At 43.0% G+C, this 12702-nt stretch overlaps 1 protein-coding gene across 1 annotated transcript in view; it reads right to left on the bottom strand.

The window, feature by feature from the left end:
- The window catches only part of KCNJ15 (potassium inwardly rectifying channel subfamily J member 15), a 190086-nt gene that overhangs the window by 45210 nt on the left and 132174 nt on the right, over nt 1–12702 (bottom strand). The window contains exon 2 of the transcript XR_011319754.1: nt 5421–5558. The gene's annotated coding sequence lies outside the window, so the exon portion shown is untranslated. The remainder of the gene's footprint in view (nt 1–5420; nt 5559–12702) is intronic.

Here is a 12702-nt window from a genome sequence, read left to right on the forward strand (position 1 = left end):
ACTGCATAGGCTCAGGTTTAAGCTCAGGTAATACCACCAAATGGTGCACAGATTTACGCTCACGCAAGCGTCGACCGACCTGAATGGCCAAAGACATAGACTCATTCAGACCAGCAGGCATAGGAAATCCCACCATGACATCCTTAAGGGCTTCAGAGAGACCTTTTCTGAAAATAGCTGCGAGCGCACCTTCATTCCATTGAGTGAGTACGGACCACTTTCTAAATTTCTGACAATATACCTCTATCTCATCCTGACCCTGACACAGAGCCAGCAAATTTTTCTCTGCCTGATCCACTGAATTAGGTTCATCGTACAGCAATCCGAGCGCCAGGAAAAACGCATCGATATTACCCAATGCAGGATCTCCTGACGCAAGAGAAAATGCCCAGTCCTGAGGGTCGCCACGTAAAAAAGAAATAATGATCCTAACTTGTTGAACTGGGTCACCAGAGGAGCGAGGTTTCAAAGCCAGAAATAGTTTACAATTATTTTTGAAACTCAGAAATTTAGTTCTATTTCCAAAAAACAAATCAGGAATAGGAATTCTCGGTTCTAACATAGAATTCTGAACCACAAAGTCTTGAATATTTTGTACTCTTGCCGTGAGCTGATCCACACATGAAGACAGACCTTTAATGTCCATCGCTACCTGTGTCCTGAACCACCCAAATGTCTAGGGGAAAAAAAGGCAAAACACAGTGCAGAGAAAAAAAAATGGTCTCAGAACTTCTTTTTTCCCTCTATTGAGAATCATTAGTACTTTCGGCCTTCAGTACTGTTATGATAAGGTAATTCAGTACCACAATGGACATAGAGGTCAGAGCACATACAGTGACCTGACAAAAACCCAAAAACATAGAACGAGCTCTGAGACGTGGGAACTCTGCTGACCGCAATCCCTAATTCTCTCCAACCACACTAGAGGCAGCCGTGGATTGCGCCTAACGCTCCCTATGCAACTCGGCACAGCCTGAGAAACTAGCTAGCCTGAAGATAGAAAATAAGCCTACCTTGCCTCAGAGAAATACCCCAAAGGAAAAGGCAGCCCCCACATATAATGACTGTGAGTTAAGATGAAAAGACAAACGTAGAGATGAAATAGATTTAGCAAAGTGAGGCCCGACTTTCTGAACAGAGCGAGGATAGGAAAGGTAACTTTGCGGTCAACACAAAACCCTACAAAAACCACGCAAAGGGGGCAAAAAGACCCTCCGTACCGAACTAATGGCACGGAGGTACACCCTCTGCGTCCCAGAGCTTCCAGCAAGCAGGAAAAAACAAATAGACAAGCTGGACAGAAAAAACAGCAAACAAAATAGCAAAGCAGAACTTAGCTATGCAGAGCAGCAGGCCACAGGAACGATCCAGGAGGAAACAGGTCCAATACTAGAACATTGACTGGAGGCCAGGATCAAAGCACTAGGTGGAGTTAAATAGAGCAGCACCTAACGACTTCACCACATCACCTGAGGAAAGAAACTCAGAAGCCGCAGTACCACTTTCCTCCACCAACGGAAGCTCACAGAGAGAATCAGCCGAAGTACCCCCCTTGACCACAGGAGGGAGCCCTGCCACAGAATTCACAACAGGAAGCACACAGGTACAGTTCTTGTTAAGGCCAGAAGTGGCAGGCCAAGAAAAACATCAGAAAGGCAGAGAAGAAGAATGTTGAGATCAGTCAAGGACAATCCTCAGACCACCTCCAGAGAGCTGCAGCATCAACTTTCTGCAGATGGTGTCACTGTGCATCGGTCAACTATACAACGCACTTTGCACAACGAGAAACTGTATGGGAGAGTGATGTGAAAGAAGCCGTTTCTGCAAGCACGCCACAAACAGAGTCGGCTGAGGTATGCAAAAGCACATTTGGAGAAGCCAATTTCTTTTTGAAGAAGGTCCTGTGGACTGATGAAACCAAGATTGAGTTGTTTGGTCATACAAAAAGGCGTTATGCATGGCGGCCAAAAAAAACACAGCATTCCAAGGAAAACACTTGCTACCCACAGTAAAATTTGGTGGAGGTTCCATCATGCTTTGGGGCTGTGTGGCCAATGCCAGCACCGGGAATCTTGTTAAAGTTGAGGGATGCATGGATTCCTCTCAGTATCAGCAGATTCTTGACAATAATGTTCATGAATCAGTGACGAAGTTGAAGTTACGCAGGGGATGGATCTTTCAGCAAGACAATGATCCAAAACACCGCTCCAAATCTACTCAGGCATTCATGCAGAGGAACAATTACACTGTTCTGGAATGGCCATCCCAGTCCCCAGACCTGAATATCATTGAACAACTGTGGGATCATTTGAAGAGGGCTGTCCATGCTCGGCGACCATCAAACTTAACTGAACTGGAATTGTTTTGTAAAGAGGAATGGTCAAAAATACCTTCATCCAGGATCCAGGAACTCATTAAAAGCTACAGGAAGTGACTAGAGGCTGTTATTTTTGCAAAAGGAGGATCTACTAAATGTTAGTGTCACTTTTCTGGTGGGGTGCCCATAGTTATGCACCTGTCAAATTTTGTTTGAATGCAGATTGCACATTTTCTGTTAGTACAATAAACCTCATTTCAAGGCAGAAACATCACTGTGTCCAACAGTTATTAGATATATGAAACTGTAATAGCTGTTGCAAAAAAAACAATTATTATAAAACATTAAGCTTAAGATTAATAGGGGTGCCCAAACTTTTTCATATAACTGTATCTATTATTTATCTATCATCTATCTATTATCTATCAATCATCTATCTATCTATCTATCTATCTATCTATCTATGCTTTACACTGCAGCTCTGCTTGTTCAAGCTCAGGCTAATTATTACACTGCATGGATCTGGACCATTAATAAACATGGCAAACATTTTGGTAAAGCTTGCATTTATTCCTTGAAATACCCAGTGTTTATATTGATAGGAGTCAAGTAGTCAGTCGTAGTCCAGTGGGCGGGACTACTCAGTGATTGACAGTTTTCCTTGTGTAGACGGCTCAGTCTACTCTATATCTTTTTTCTCATCTTCTCTGTCTCCACACACTAATGTCCATAGATCAGACTGCAGGAACAACGTCACAGGTTCCTTTATGAGTCTCCCGGTATCAATTGTGGGCAATCAGTTACAGATAGAATCAGCGCATTACAGGAAACGGAACCTTCATGCAATATTGGATCAATAATCTAGCACTTGGAAAATAAAATTCATAAAAAATTAATACCTGAGATAAAGTGGTCTGTCCCAAATAGAATCCGAGACACACAGCTACAAAAAAGATAAAGTACAATATTGTACAGAGATCACACATGTTACTTCTGTCCATGTCTGTGTGCACATATCTTCTCAAAATCTTCTGAACTAGAGCGGCTATAACCCCGATTCAACAAGACCCAAGTTGTTCATGCCGATCTTGATGAGAGGGCGTACATGAGTCAGAGCCGTACCCCTCTTAATAAATAAGGAACGTCTGACAAGTGCCGTGCTCCTCCGTGTGCCTCACCACAAATCTTACTCTATTCAGAGACTGGAGTAAAATTTCTTGCTAAGGAACGCCACAGCTTGTCATGAATCAGATGGCCAGGTGTTGCCACGTCCCCATCCCGCAACAGCTCCACCCATTTTGAGGGAGCTGGCCGGACTGGCATGAAAACTCCCAAAATTACATTACATTTTTTACCCAACTTTGCATTGTTAACTTTTCAAAGTGTTTTACTTCACAAAACTGGAGTAAACACGTTGGTGTATCAGCCTCTATATTTCTGTAATCCAAATACTGATTAAAAAAACAAACTAAAGGTTCAACTAATTGGCTGATTAGGTGCAGGAGATAAGATAAACAAATGGCTGTCTTCTCACTTATTTTGGAAAAAATCAGAGAGCATGATAACATGAAGAAAAGTTCCTGCATTTCCCCTGGTGCACAGGCGATAATAATAGTAGAATATGATTGGTAAGAAAGGGATAACATGAAGAAAAGTTCCTGCATCCTTTCCTGGATGCATTGACAGGTGACAAGAAGAAGAAGAAGGACTACAGCCTGATACTGTCATATATCCATCTACACTGTATCCAGGGAAGGATACAGGAACTTTTCTTCAAGTTATCCCACTTTTGCCAAGCACATCAATCTCCTTGGTCAGACTCCATTACCCCAGGAGGAATACAGAAACCTTTCTTCATGTTATCACCCCTTTCACCAACCACATTCTACTACTAGTATCTATCTCCTTGTTCGGACTCCAGTACCTCAGGAGGACTGGAATCTGACCAAGGGGGACTGGAGTCAAAATGTTAAATAATAGTAGTAGAATGTGATTGGTAAGAGGAGGATAACATGAAGAAAAGTTCCGGTATCCTTCTCTGGAGTTTGAACAAGGAGAGAGATAATAGCAGATTGTGGTTGGTAAAAGTGGTGATAGCATGAAGAAAAGTTCCTGCACGATTGATTGACATAGGTAGATATTAAATCTCAAATTCTGAGTCTTCCAATTATCCAAGGAGACCAGGATACGAAAGGTTTCTGCTTCTGTGTCAAGGAAAAAGGAAGATACAAGTGACAACAGGAAGAAAGACTACAGCCTGATGCGATCATCTTTACACCTATACAGCCTCCAGAGAAGGATACAGAAACTTTTCTTCATGTTATCCCCCTCTTAAACAATCACATTTTACTACCATTATCCAGGGTGGGGCTGGAGCACTGGAACATCAGAGGATTCTCCGGTGGTCTCGGGTCTTTGACGGGCCCCCAAGCAGGATGTAGAAGGGGCCCACTGGTTTCAACTGGACGTGCGTTCGGGGATGCACAGTCAGTTGAAATGTATTGCGGTGCAGACTTTCAGTGCACCTGTCACAGGTGATGCATGAAAGTGACCTCGACAGGCGCACTGACGTCAGCTGCCATCCTCTGATAGATTGGCAGCCATTTTAACACGACCGAGCCGGATCTGAAGGGAGAGGAGATTTTTTTTCCTCTTTTGTGGATGCGGCATGATATGGGGCTAGGACCAGGGACTGGGACATGGGGGCCAGGGACACGAAGGACATGGGACCAGAGATATCGGGGGCAGGAACCCCCGACCCACCAAACCGCTGCACGACCAGCTCTACCCTCACCTACTGTATCCTCACCCATCCCTTGTAGATTGTGAGCCCTCGCGGGCAGGGTCCTCTCTCCTGTACCAGTTATGACTTGTATTGTCAGGATTACTGTAGTTGTTTTTATTATGTATATCCCTCCTCACATGTAAACCGCCATGGAATAAATGGTTCTATAAAAAGATAAAATAATAATATAACGGGCTGAACAGGAAAACTAGAGTGGACCCTCTGGACCGTGGGGAGACCTACCCCTGGGTGAGCGGACCTAGAGTAGAACCGAACCCTATACAGGGACCGTCAGGAGCAGGCCCAGAGGTCACTTACCCACGGTGAAAGTACCAAGAGGGATGGCTCCAAGAAGGAAGAAAAGAGAGACTGCTGGTGCTGGAGGGTAGATTCAGGCGGGAGACCCGGGTAGTCAGAGGACTGTCTGGAGGACTGGGAAGCCGGTATGGTGGAAGGCTGAGGGAAAACAAAAGGTAAAATTAGAAACTAGAAAAGGGAATAACCGGGGACAGGAAAGGAAACTAAGGAGACAAGAACGGACGGAGAGACGTAGACACTCACGGAGAGAGTACACGGTACTAGGACGGGAAGGGCCAGACGCAATAGCAAGGCTATGACAATGAGGCACCAGGAAGCAGGAGAGCCTGCCTCTTATAGCAGAGGCAGGGGCGGGATTGGTTACTGGGAAAACTGACCTTGGTGATCCCAGGAAGAAGAAACAGGAAAGATACACCTGCGCCCTCTGGAGAACCCAGAGCGCCTGCGCAGACTTCACATACCCCAGGAGAGCAAGGCACTGGAAGTGACAGAGAGGCATTGACGCGCCCGGACCCGGAAGTAGAATGCCGGGAATGCGATGCAGCAGGGAAAGAAGGACCGGTGCGCTCAGACCCAGAGACAGAACGGCTGGAGCACGCAGCGACGGGAGCTGACACCACGACAGAGGAGAGGGAGCGGACGTCCCTGGGTCCAGCAGCAGAGGAGCGGTGACGCAGAGCAGTGGTGGCGGTAACAAATAATTGGACCAGGGGCATGGGGGCCAGGGACTTGGGGGTCAGTGACATGGGACGAGGGGGCCAGGGACCAGGGAAATGGGGGCCAAAGACCAGGGACATGGACTCGGGGACCAGGGACATGGGGGCCGGGGACCAGGAACATGGGGACGATGGACATGGAGGCTGGGAATCTGGGATAAAGTGGCCAGAGACCAGTGAAATGGGGGCCAAAGACCAGGGACATGGGGCTGAGGGCTAGGGACATGGAGGTCAGGGATCAGGGACATGGGGTACAGGGACATGGCGTCCAGGGACCAATGACATGGGGGCCAGGGACATAGGGACCAGGGGCATGTGGACCAGGGACATGGAGGCCCGAGATGGGGGACATTTGGTAATTAAAGGGACCAGGTTTAGGTACTTACCGTAATTACTATATGGAGGCCAAAATTAGGAACCTACATTATTAGCTTATGGTGGCAAGTGAACAGGCACAATTACTGTAGGGGCCAATTAGGGAACATTACTGCTGTAATATAATTTACTTTTTAGAATACTATTTTCCATGGGGGGAACAAAAGGGAAGTCCTGTTACTGTGCAGAGCGGCACTATGTCGCTTTTTTTCTTCATCGCCATAGTGAATAAGTCAGGAAATAAGTGAGAAATGGGCTCTAGAAGCGATCAGCTTTAGATAACTATGTTATTTTATGCAGCGAGGAGTCCTTCCTGCAAAAAGTGATGGAGGTCTGTGCCAGTTGAAGCAGAAAAGTAAAGATGAAGCACTTAGGCTAGAGACATCACTGGTAAGTTAGTATATTACCTGTACAGGTACACCATACACTATATACTCTATACAGAACTCTTGTATATATTGTCAGTGGTGATCACTGTATTACTTGTACATTTACACTATACACTGTATACTATATACAGAGCTCCTATGTATAATGTCACTGGTAAGTCATTGTATTACCTGTACACTGACACTATATACTATATACAGAGCTTCTGTGTATAATGTAACCGGTGGTAGTTTTTATTAATGATTAGTGTAGCAATATTTGGTCACTATGTCGTAATCTGTGGTCCGGACATGGCGTGGCGGTATTTATCCCTGTATGTGGTATTTTTCATGACCATGTGGTCTGGTCATGATGTGGCAGTATTTCTCCATTGTATGCGAAATTATTTTGTCACTACATGCTGGTAATATGTGGTCTGGTCATGGTGTGGCAGTATTTCTCCCTTGTAAAGTATGAAGTATTGTTCGGTCACTATTTGGTGGTAATATGTGGTCCAGTCATGACGTGGTGGTATTTATCTCTGTATGTAGTATTATTCGGTCACTATGTGGTCTGGTCACAGTGTGACGGTATTCCTCCCTTGTACACTATGTGCTATTATTTGGTCACTATGTGGGGGTAATATGTGGTTTGGTCATGGTATGGTGGTATTTATCCCTTCTATGTGGCATTATTGGACTTGCGATAGTGGATTGTGTTGTGTATGGAGGTCAGTTGTTCTGTCTGATATCAATTAGGAGAAGATTCTTTATTTCCATTAGTGATTAAATACTTGGTGGAAGATGCACTTACAGGGGTTCTCCGGTGACAACAAGTAATCACCTCTCCACAGTATACATGACAACTTATTGATGGGTGGGGTCTGTCTGCTGGGACCTGCACCAATCCATGGAGCTTTTATCCCCATTAGACTGGATTGTCATGTGCGACTTGACCACTGATCCATTCATTCCCTCAGTGGCGCCTCTTATTTTTTTCTTGAGGCCCCAAAGAGGATGAGTAGAGCTGCGGTCAGACATCCCACCTGACGCTGCATTTTAAAATGGGGATAAAAGTGCCGTCAGGGATAAAACTTTCCAATTCTTCCGATCGGTGCCGTTTCCAATTGATCAATCAGTTATCACCGATCCTGTGGAGCCCATGGATTGGTGATAACTTGTTTTAACCAAATGACCCCTTTAATGCAAACTACCATAATTGTACATCCCAATTATGGGGACGCACAGTAGATGTGCAGGAGCCCCCTGTGTTTTACAGTCGACGCTCCACTATATCGGGAATAGTGGCTAACAGATATTTAGATATAGCTGTACGGTGGGCCCCTAGGGTCAATTCCCCCTGTGGGCCCCAGTCCCACGCTGCTATTATCTATGTCCTTGGTCAGACTCCTGTGTCTCCAGAGAAGGATACAGGAAGCTTTCTTCATGTTATCACCCCTTTCACCAACCACAGTCGCCTACTATTATCTATCTCCTTGTTCCGACTCTGAACAAGAGGGACTGGAGTCTGGACAAGGAGAGACATAGCAGTAGTAGATCGTGGTTGGTAAAAGGGGTGATAACATGAAGAAAGGTTCCTGTGTCCTTCCCCGGGGGCCGTACAGGTGGAGTTATGAATATATTGGGCGGGGATCTTTCTTCCCTTTGTCTTTTTCTTCTTCCGCTTTCCTTGACCCAGAAGCAGAAAGTAAAACCTTATATCCTGGTCTCCAACCTCAAGTGCTGCGCCCACCTAGAACTTTGCTTGTCGGATAAATAGAAAACTCAATTTTGAGGATTTAATATCTACCTATGTCAGTCATAACCTCTTACACCGGTCCTCGCCTGCTCCTGCCATGTAGATGTGTGTTGTATATGAACAGTTTTTGGCACACTGATTATATACCAGGCCCATTTTATTGAATGAAATATATTTAAGTAATAAATGTTTTGTCGAAAGCTAATGTGTTAATTTAAAATGGATTAGTTACCAGGTTTCACAATGCAAACTGCATACATTAATAAATAAGTAAATACATTTATTAGACCTGATGAGGCTGCTTTATTTACTTTGAAGATCCATGCAAAAAAATGACGGTATAATCCTCTATGAAAGTTTCATTCAATTTCTGCCCAACCAACATGAATGCCGGCTCCTCAGTGTCCCTCCTCCCTGCTGCCATCTCACACTGCTAAGTACAAGCTGCAGCTGTCAGTCAGGTTGGATGGAAGATTGAATACACTTATAGGGAACACCTTTATACGCAGCTGATAATGCAGGATCACATTAGGCGATGTCACAGCTCACCTGCTCCTCCTTCCATCACAATGATCTTTGAACACGCTCATTAGATGCTTCAATAAAAAAAATCTCTGTTCATTGCTGCTAATGTACATGTGAATGTCAAAAAATACAAGAATTTAGTGTCTAAAAAAAAAAGCCCTAGCGGTCAGTATGAAAATTCCAAGATTTCTATTTTTAATACAGATTGTGATATGGGGAAGCTAAAAAAAAAATTGCCAAATAAAAAAACAAATACATTCAACACAAAAAGTTGATTTATATAATAGGTTATTTTATAATTAACATGTACAGCACTCTGGAATTATTAGGTCTTTAAAAATTATTATTATTATGTAGCAAAATGACATTACATTATATAATAATAGTAATAATAATAATAATGTTAATTGGTTTGTAATGTTACTTTGCTGCCCTCTGCTGACAAATATTAAAGTTACAGCTGTAGTACCTGACCTTTAACCACTAGATGTCACTGTAGATCCAGAAATAGAACATTTTCTTTATTCCCATTACTAGTGGAGACTTCTGCTTTCTTATTCTTTGCTCACAGATCTCAGACATAATGATTTTTTTTAATATCATGTAGCACCTCTACACAGAACCCCCCCCCCCATCTGCCTTTGATTTGTGTTGTTTTTCTTTTTTTTAACGAGATCAGAAATAAATGTAATAGCGACATAACCCTTTTGTACTGGACATGATGAGTACCGTACATATATTTTCCCATAAGTGTTTGGAGACTTTAAGGAAATACATTTTTAACACTTTTTTGTGGTGCAGCAAATTTGTAAATCATTATTTCAATTTGTTATTCTTTATTATTTTTTATAATATATTGTTATCTGCATATACGAGCGGTACATTACTTTCTGTGACTCTAACGTGCACAGGCATAACATGATCAGAAAATTACCTATTTGTTTCAGGTTATTGTGTTACACATTTTTTTTTTGGCATTGTTTTGTTTTTTCCTATCACGATTTTTATTAAAAAGAAAAAATTGGTAAACTTGCAATTTTCCCAAGAGGCAATAGAACTATGTTGTAATAATTTTCTTATGTGAATAAAAATGAAAATTTGGCAAAATTTTTTAAAATTTCACAATTTTTCAAACTTTTAATTCTTATGCCTTTAAATCAGAGAGTCTTATCACACAAAATTGTTAATAAATAACATTTCCCACATGTCTCCTTTCCAACATTTTTTTTTTGTTAGGAAGTTATAAGGGTTAAAAGTTGACCAGCGATTTCTCATTTTTCCAACAAAATTTACTAAATATTTTCTTTAGGGGCTGCATCACATTTGAAGTGACTTTGAGTGGTCTATGTCACAGAAAATACCCAAAACTGACACCATTCTAAAAACTGCACCCCTCAAGGTGCTCAAAACCACATTCAAGAAGTTTATGAACCCTTCAGATGCTTCACAGGAACTGAAGCAATGTGGAAGGAAAAAAAATAACATTACATTTTTTCCCCCAAAAATTTACTTTAGATTCAAACTTTTTTTATTTTCACAAGGGTATCAGGAGAAAATAGACCACAAAATTTGTTGGGAAATTTCTCCTGAGTACACCAATATCCCATATGTGGGGGAAAACCACTGTTTGGGCGCATGGCAGGGCTCAGAATTGAAGGAGTGCCGTACGACTTTTTCAATAGAAAAATTAGCTGACACCATGTCACGTTTGCAGAGCCCCTGATGTGCCTAAACAATGGAAACCCCCCACAAGTGACCCCAGCAGTATAGTGAGTACCTTGAACCCACAGGTATGACACAATATTTGATAACATTAGGTCGTCATACTGAATATGACGTCATTAGTGTTGAGCACATGTGCTCGCTACTCCAGTTTACTCCAGTGCTCGGGTAAGCATCGAATATCACAGGTGCTCAAGTGAGATGCTCGAGTCCCCACACCGCATGTTTCGCGGCTGTTAGACACCCAAAAAACAAAATGAGGGGATCCGCGATACTCCGTGTATACCCAGCCACCCAATTGTAAACTCGAGTAGCGAGCACTTGCGCTCAACATTAGCAGTCCCATTGTAATTTTTTTAAGTTTTGAAAAAAAAAAAAAACAATTCAAACCCCAACCCTAACCCTAACACAACCTTAACCCAACCCTAACCTTAAGCCCAACTGCAAAGACTGGAAAAAATAAAAAAATATATATTCACATTTGTATCTATCTAAGGAGGTGACAAAAGAGGGTTTGATTTACTATTTTTTTTATTTTGATCACTGTGATAAGGTCTATCACAGCGATCAAAAGGAACCAATAGGAAAAATGTCCTATTGTTGCCGGGTACCGGCCAGCAGATCTTGGCAGAAGATGACGCCGGGCCGAGTGATAAGGATATATAATGTCAGAAGAGAGAGAAATCATTGAAACAGTGGGCACACTCTTTTTATGATTGTCGTTATTCAGTGAATAACGGCGATCATGTGATCGGACACCAGAAAACCTGGCCCTGATCATGTTCTCTGGGGTCTCAGCTACCAATGGTAGCCGAGAATCCAGAGATTTTCTAACTCTTGGGGGCGCTACAGTCGTATTCCCAATCGCCGTTTCAAAATGGGACTGAGGGAATAAGTCCCCTTAGCAGCCGCCATTTTAATGCGTATCCTCGGTTGCAAAGGGGTTAACAGTGACTGATAACACCTCTATATACGGTATATAACACAGAATCAACCATTCACATTAGATGTCACAGCTCACCTCCTCCTCCTGTACAATGACTGATAACACCTCTATATACAGTAGATAACACAGATTCCACCATTCACAATAGGTGATGTCACAGCTCACCTCCTCCTCACCCTGTACAGTGACTGATAACACCCCTATATACAGCAGATAACACAGGGTCCACCATTCACAATAGGTAATGTCACAGCTCACCTCCTCCTCCTCCTGTGCAATGACTGATAACACCTCTATGTCCAGTAGATAGCACAGGATTCACCATTCACAATTGGTGATGTCAAAGCTCACTTTCTCCTCCTGTACAATGGCTGATAACACCTCTATATACAGTAGATAACACAGATTCCACCATTCACAATAAGTGATGTCACAGCTCACCTCCTCCACTGGTACAGTGACTGATAACACCTCTATATACAGCAGATAACACAGAGTCCACCATTCACAATATGTAATGTCACAGCTCACCTCCTCCTCCTCCTGTACAGTGACTGATAACACCTCTATATGCAGTAGATAATACAGGATCCACCATTCACAATAGGTGATGTCACAGCTCACCTCCTCCTCCTGTACAATGACTGATAATACCTCTATATACAGTAGATAACACAGGATCCACCATTCACAATAGGTGATGTCCCAGCTCACCTCCTCCGGTACAGTGACTGATAACACCTCTATATACAGCAGATAACACAGGATCCACCATACCCAATAGGTGATGTCACAGCTCACCTCCTCCTCCTCCTGTACAATGACTGATAACACCTCTATATACAGTAGATAACAGAGGATCCACCATTCA

The sequence above is a fragment of the Ranitomeya imitator genome, chromosome 3, assembly GCF_032444005.1.
Source record: "Ranitomeya imitator isolate aRanImi1 chromosome 3, aRanImi1.pri, whole genome shotgun sequence".
Lineage (NCBI taxonomy): Eukaryota > Metazoa > Chordata > Amphibia > Anura > Dendrobatidae > Ranitomeya > Ranitomeya imitator.